The following is an 8,171-nucleotide window of genomic DNA, read 5'->3' as shown; positions in this document are numbered from 1 at the left end:
TTTATAAGTGTTCTATAAGCAAATTTCAATGTTTTTGGGATATATATGTAAATACATAAGATTTGTTTGTTATGCATGTAAATCCCAATAAAGACAAAGTGAGTGAGGAACAGTTGGAGATGTGGAGGAAGAATGGGAGTCTAACACAGGGATACATAAGATGAATAAATTCAAATTTCTCTTCTAAAAAATGCAAAATTTTTTGAAAGACTATATGAATTTATCTTAAGCCATCAGTGAAAACCTACGACATCAATACTTTTGTGTCTTTTCACTAGTAAAGGTTAATTTCGTCATTTATGATATTTGAAGTAGGGGTGCAAATGAGCCTAGCCAGCTTATGAGCCAGCTCAAGCTTGGTTCGTTAACTTGCTCACAAGTCGAGATTATTGAGCCACGAGCTCAAACTTGAGCTCGTTTATTTAAGCTTGAGCTTGTTCCGACTCGACTCTTCAACTCGCGGGCCAGCTCAATTAGTCTTCTCCTAGTCATTTCGATGCATTTTCTGGTGAGCTCCCAGTGCGTCCTCCTCCTCTTCTGGCAACCAATGCCTAGTCTGGCGAGCTTTAGTAAAAATTGAGTTTTTAGTTCAAGCTCATGAGCCGGCTCGCTCTCAGGCTGCTTCTAGTACAAGCAGCACAAGCTCACAGTTTGCCAGATGAGCCGAGCTCGGCTTGGCATGCCTTGAGCTTAGCATGACTCACTTGCACCCCTAATTTGGAGCACCGTATAGTTTTAACTATATGGTTTGCTAGCTTATTATATATGCATGCTTGCTTTTGATTAGGCAATGTTGAAATTATTTGTTGACTAATTTTGCAATTTCATTATTATTATTATTATTATTATTATTATTATTATTATTATTATTAAAAGTTTTAATTTTACGTTTTTTTGTATTTTTCCATGAACTAATGATCTTCATTTACTGTTCGTCAATAATAGAGGATTATTGTCGGATTTCTGTACATTTTTTTCGTCAATAATGTAATTTACGTCGAATTTATGTTGAAAAATTTTGATGTTGTTTTTTTGCATCAGGTTTGCGTCTTATTTGAGTCGATTAATATCGAAACTCTTCGTGGATCTACTTTTTGTGTTGAACGTAAAGTTTTCGCATTTGATTTCAGGCGGAGTTGCGACATATAATATCGAAGACCAGCGAGAAATAACTATCGTGTGCACCTACTAGATAACTCAGTATTAGTTATATTTTGCAGGGGTATTTGCATAAACACCACCAAATCCTAATGAATAATACCATAAACATTACTTTTTTACATTTATACCATCAAGATCTCCCATTTCATATTAAAAATACTATCATTTCAACTTAAAAAAAAAAAAAAGTAAAATACAACATTAATGCATAGGATGGATGGTATATATATGTAAAAAATAAAGTTTAGGTGCTAGATATTTAATTACTTGAATGCTCGTGCACCAAATGTGAGCTACCGCGTGGTTGATGTTGTGGTTGAAGTTGTTGCATAAGACTTCGCATCTCCGCACAAAAAGATGAAAAATTTTGCATCTCATCACACACAAAAGAACTCTAGCAACTCAGCTCTCACATTTTGCAACTCTTATAATTTTGTGACCCGGGCGAAGCTATTACCTATATTGCTCTCACCTACGGTTGTAATATGCTCTTCGCATCATCATTTTCATGTTCGGGTGTCAAACCCTCATGGGCCAGATGATCACAGGCTTAAGTTCATAACATGTAATATATACTTAGTCATAAAAAAGAAAATTTTGAAGTTAATAATTCAACTAAAAAATTTATTAATACCCATTTCAACTGGGCAATCTCTGATGACCAAGATCCAGCTTTGCCCATAATGAAGTGTGATATTTACTAGTTGGGTGAAACCGTAGCCCTCCCGGATCATTATGAAGTGTGGTATATCATCAGTTGACACTATTAGGGTGCATCTACTCCTGATGGCATGTTCTCCGAGATGTCCTCAAGTGGTGTACTACCCCAATATTGAGCCTTCAAGGAACTTCTATGATTAGCCACTTAACTCTAAGAGATTGGAGAAACCACCCTCGTACAATGCCTGAAATTTCAACCTTCAACTACAAAGAGAGCAATAACTTATTAAATAATTAATAACAATAGTAAAAAGGTACTACTGGAGGTTCACAAATATCTATATTGCCTCTACTTTAGCAAACATTTTCTTTTTAAATGGCTCCATTCATTTATTGTGCCTATCTCAAAATGATATTGGTGCTAGCATTGAATCTCTAGCAAAAATTTCAAGATATGAAGCTATTAGTGTAGGTTTTGCGAGGTTGCATGGAATGTTGTTATCATTCGTCTCTCTTGTGATATGTATAAATATTTAAAATGATCGACGACGAAGTGAAAATAGCATGAAAAAAATTTATACCAAAAGAACACACAGATTTACATGGTTCAGAAAATTGCCTACATCCACAGAGTTGTAGAGGATTTTATTAATTGAGGAAATTACAACAGTGGATTGTCTCCAATTACAAGAGCGAACTCTTTCTCTCTGTCCTTCACTCTTCTCTCTACACCGAGATATACCGAAGAAGAAAAAAAAAACGTACAAAAGAAAAAAAACTATTTCTCTTCTGCCACAATCCACCAAGAAGAAATCAAAGAGAGCAACCTTCTTCTTCCACTATTTTCTTCTTCCTTCTGCCAAGTACGCAGAAACAATTAAGAGAGAGAGCCTCAAGAAGAACACACATTTTTCTGCCTTCTGCTTCTGCTTCCCGTATGCCTTAAGAAGAATCCAAGAATCGAAGCCGGGAATCTCCGCGAACTGAAGGAAGGCTTCTTTCGCGAACTGAAGGAGGCGGAGACGTGAGGAGGAGCAACCTGTTTTCGCGAGCGTGAGGCGAAGACCAGAGATCAGAGCGTTAAGTTTCGTGAACGTGAAGGAGGAGGAGACGATTTTCGCGAATCGGGGAGAGGGAGTCGGGGTTCGGTTACAGGAGACAGGGGAAAATTTTTTTTTTTTTTTTTTTTTTAATTTACTTACCGGGCTCCACCTCAACAGTCTCAATATGAATTCATTTACTTGGTGTCACGTTCTGAATATCCGCACAAGTAGTATGTCCCCTAGGTCTCGCTAACATGTTGTGATCATCTACAAATTCAATTTAATTATGAAGTTAAACACATTTACAAATTAAATTAACCATTAAGAACTAACAAGTTATGATGAAAGTTGGATTAAAAACATAGAAATAAAAATAAACATACATACAAGCCAAACTCCATCGTGATGAGGAGCGTCATCTCATGAACTATGAAAGGAAGACAATTGTTAAGTGTGTCATCATTGAGGTCATGTTCTTCATAGTCAGGTTGGAGGGGTGTAGATTGAGTATTCAATGATCTACTACTCTCAGGTAGGTTAGAATCAACCCTTGATGCAATTATTTCAACTATCATTAGTGAATGCTCATTAATTATCTCCATAAATTAAAATCTATTAGTATAATCTATTTTTTAAAAAACTTTAAATAATGTAGAAAGAATAATTCTAACATAAACAAAATTGCATGAAAATGAAAAATAAATAAAGCAAAATTACATAAATTTTATGTTTAAGGTAAACAGCTCTCAAATATTTTTTCAAAAGTTACAAATACTCTTAAAACACAGACAATACTGCAAGATTTAAGAACTTACGATTCATGTGACCGTTCTATCTCATTTATTCATTTGTAGAAGTTATACCATAATCAAACACATATCTTTGTATAACTCTTACAATTAAATTCTAATTTGTGTTCTTAAGATCTTGAACAAAGAAAACTTGATCCATTTGAGAGGAGAAAACAAATGGATCGTGCTCTAACTTCTCTCTTGTATGTATTAAACTTGAGAAAATAACCCAAGTTAATCCAATGAACTTTTTTCATGCATGTGGTATTTGTACTTACCCAATCACATTTGAAAAATACAACTTGAAAGAAGTTAGAGATATAGAAGTAATGATGTTGTTCAAATGACCATAATAATTGAAATCACCAATTTTTGTGGTATTAACGAGGCCATAATTTTGATAATTTTAATTATCATCGTTTGTTTTGGTTTAAAATTTATACTCATTTATAAAATATCATTTATATTTTTGAGCAACTTTGTTAGGGTCATTTGCAAATGCCTTAATTTTCTTAAATATCAAAGAATAATTAGCAATGTTATCTGTGAGAAAACATAGATGTTTTCATAAAATTACATTAATTAGTTCTTTAAGTTCTAATGAAACATATGTTTCATTTGAACCATTCGTGAAATATTTCTTTCATAAACTTCTCAATGTATGAGGAATTCAAATTTATGCATGTGTGTCTCTTTTATTGCTCATAGACAATAAAAGCTTCCCTATAAGATGTGATATTATCACAATGTTGAAGAACCTATCTATGTGCTTGAACTAAGGATATGTCATTGAGAGAAAATGATGCTATCTGACCCAATGAAATTTCTCCACTAAAAAAATTATAATGTATTTTTTCTTTGTCACATGGCCCTAATGACATATGGGTTATATGAAACCCCTCCATATATCCAAAGCAAAAATATGAACCCTCCTCAGCTATATATCCCTTTGTAATTGACCCCTCAAGCTATGCTTTATTTTCAACATAATATTTAAGTATTGAGAAGAACCTCTCTCTCTCTCTCTCTCTGTGTGTGTGTGTGTGTGTGTGTGTGTCTATGTGTGTTGTGGTTATCCATAGCTCAACAATTTTTAGAATTAAGTTATAAGTAATTTCATAATACCTCTCGAATGAATACAACCATCTATAATGCACAAGTCCACCAAAATTAACTTCTTCGACTAAATGAACAAGTGAACCATGATTGCATAGAATGTGCGGACAAAAAAATTTTCCATCATACATAAAGTCAATACAACGTCCCTACGAAGCTTATCTAACTTGCTTGAATTCATAACTTTATCACATATTGATATCAAATATTGTGATATATCAAAAACAATACCAAGAACTTCTTCTTATGATGCACAAAATTTAAGTATAATTGAAAAAAATCTTTTCAATGAGAACGTGACAATCATGACTTTTAAACCCATAATTCTACAATCACTGAAATTAACTGTTCTGTAAATATTTGATGCATATCTTCTAGGCATTTTCATATTCTTAAGGACTTCACAGAACATCTATTACTCTTTCTTTGTCATTGAGAAGCATATTGATGGTAAATAGTAATCACCATTTTTTGGAATAATATGTTGTAGTTCTCTCTTCACATCAATTTCAATCAAATCTTGTCGAGATTGCAAATTATCTTTTGATTTCTCAAGATCTAATAGAGTATATATGAAACTATCACAAATATTTTTTTCTATATGTATAGCATATAAGTTATGTGGTACAATGTTATTCTCCCGATAAGACCAACTAAAAATTATATATTTTTTACCTTCCATTTCAAAAATTATCCAACTCTTTACCAATCAAATTGGCATACTTCCTCTTATGTATTTTTTGAGATTTCTTTTATAGCTCTTCCAAAAGCATGCTTCAAAGGCTCAAGCTATAGCAAAATTTAATTTACATTAAGTCTTTGAGGTGCAAATCTTCATTGTATTATCAAAATATTTTTTTTGTTGATGAAATGAATGTCATGAAGGAAACCAACTTCAATGACCCATAAAGAAATTTTTTTACTCTTACACAACCTAAATGATTCAGTATTTTTAGTACAACATGGACAAGCTAACCTTCAATTAATAGTCCACACAGATAAAATTTCATATGCGGGGAAGTCATTAATAGTCTACATCAACATTTCATACATTATAAAATTTTGACCTGTTACAACATCATAACAAGAAACTTCTTATCATACTTTAAGAAACTCTTATACTAATGGTTATAGGTATACATCATTATCGTTATCTCGACTCTTCTCCCTAGCATAACTATAAATAAAATGAAAGAGGGCTTTTCATCTCAATCCAAAGAGATAAATTGTAAGTAACCAAAAACACAAACTAAACATTATACCTAGAACTCATAAACTTGAATGAATTAAATCCATCGGAGGACAGACGTAGACAAAAATTTCTTAGATCTGATTTGATTTATCTCTCCAGAATATCATGCAATCACTGGGCCTTGCATCAATCTTTGTGTATCGAAGATCAAATGATGTCATCATTTTTTCACCTCATATATGTTTTTAAAAAGTAAAACTCCTTCGGGTAAAGCATTGATTAGTAGTTCTAACAACATATCAAGTAATGTTTCAGCCTAAGAATGAGAACATTTTAAACAATGTATGTGCAACATGAAAGAAAACTTGGAGAGTAATTTTCACACATGATATATCATCATTGCTTGGTGGTTCTGCGCTTTGATTTACAATATCAGCTCCGAATTCATTGTAACATTATCTTATTCAGTTGTATGTCTTAATAACCCTTCAATTTCATCAATGATATGGTATTATATCTGAATTGACACTTGATTTTTATCATTCCATCACTAATTATTTCATTTCGTCTAGCTTGGTGCAAAAAATAATTAGGCCACCCTTAAAATCAAGCTCGGCTTCGCGAAAAATTATTGCATCCGGACAACGGACGCGATTCATCTTTATCAGGGAGAAAAAAAAAATTCTCACGCCAAAATGCATTGCGTCCGATGTCCTGACGCAGGTAGGGGGGTAAACGAACCGAACATGAACGCACAGGTTCGTGTTCGGTTCGTGTGAAATTTAGTTTGTTTGAAATAAGCATGTGTTCGAAATTGTTCGTGAAATCACTGTTCGTGTTCGTTTCTTAACGAACGAGCCGAACACAAGCTGTTCGCAAACGACGAGCCAGTTTGACATCCCTAGTATTAATATATATAAATAATATATTATATTAATCATATAACTTATATTATGTAAATATATAATATCCATATTAGTATATTACTAATATAGTATATTAATATGTTATTATTATTAATTTATTATATATTATAATTTATAAAATTTAATTTTTTAAAATATCATAAATTTTTTTATATATAATTATTTTAAATTATTTTATATTTCGAACAATAACAATTCGAACACAAACGAACGCATCACTGTTTGTTTTTTGTTTGTTTAACTAACTGAACCAAAAAAATTTGTTCACGTTCGTCTCGTTCACTTGTCGAATGAATTGAACATGAACTCATTGACAAACCGAACACGAATTGTTCGCGAACAACGAGCTTTTTTGACAGCCCTATGGATGAGTAGGGGGTTATTTTTTTATTTGTTTGTGTAGTAAACAATTTATTGTTGGCGAACATTATTTTTAATATGTAGCTATACATTTTTTTGGATTTAATTCAATAATTTTTCTTTTATCTTTGTATATGATTTATGTATTAATTAGTCGGTTACTTTGTTGTGTTGTATTTTAATTGCACTTTTACGATTGCAAGTGTGTAGATTGTAGCGTTGAAAGTTCTTCCGCCAAAATGCATCGCGTCCGATGTCCTGACGCAGGCTACATCCGGACTCCAGACATAATAATTTCTCCAATTTTTAGAGAACAATAACTAAGGAGATTGGTGTGAGCTATTCGGAAAGTAAGATAGCTGGTTTGAAACGCTGCAATCGGGGAGCTTTTGGCGATGGCTTTATTAACGTCGCGAATAAGTGTTGTTGCAGCAGCTATTTATTTGTAGCGCATCTTCAAGGCACAATAGAAGTTACTTTTAATATTAATTATTAATTTATTGTTAAAAATGGAATTTTTAAAAATATTGTAAGTATTAAAAAACCTTTAAAAAAATTAATATTAATTTTAAAACTCAAAAGCAAAAAAAAAAAAAAAAAAAGGGGAGCTGATTGAACTACATCCAAACTGTAAATATAAATATAGCTTCGTTCCACAAAAATTTAAAAAACTAACCCACTAAACTAAAATAGGGAAAATGTCTTCGTCCAAGTCATCATCTAACTCTCCGACCTTACCTTATCGTGGACCCACACAACCCATCATAAATTGCCAGATAACAATAGCATATTCTCATCCTAATATAAAATATACATATACATATATATTTATTCAACATATCATAATTAAATTTTTATTAGAATAAGTTAAGAAAATATTAATTTATTTTAAAGTCTCTCTCTCTCTCTCTCTCTCTCTCTC

This window comes from Phalaenopsis equestris, unplaced genomic scaffold (assembly GCF_001263595.1).
Source record: "Phalaenopsis equestris unplaced genomic scaffold, ASM126359v1 Scaffold001122, whole genome shotgun sequence".
Lineage (NCBI taxonomy): Eukaryota > Viridiplantae > Streptophyta > Magnoliopsida > Asparagales > Orchidaceae > Phalaenopsis > Phalaenopsis equestris.
Note: the sequence above shows the minus strand (reverse complement) of the source record.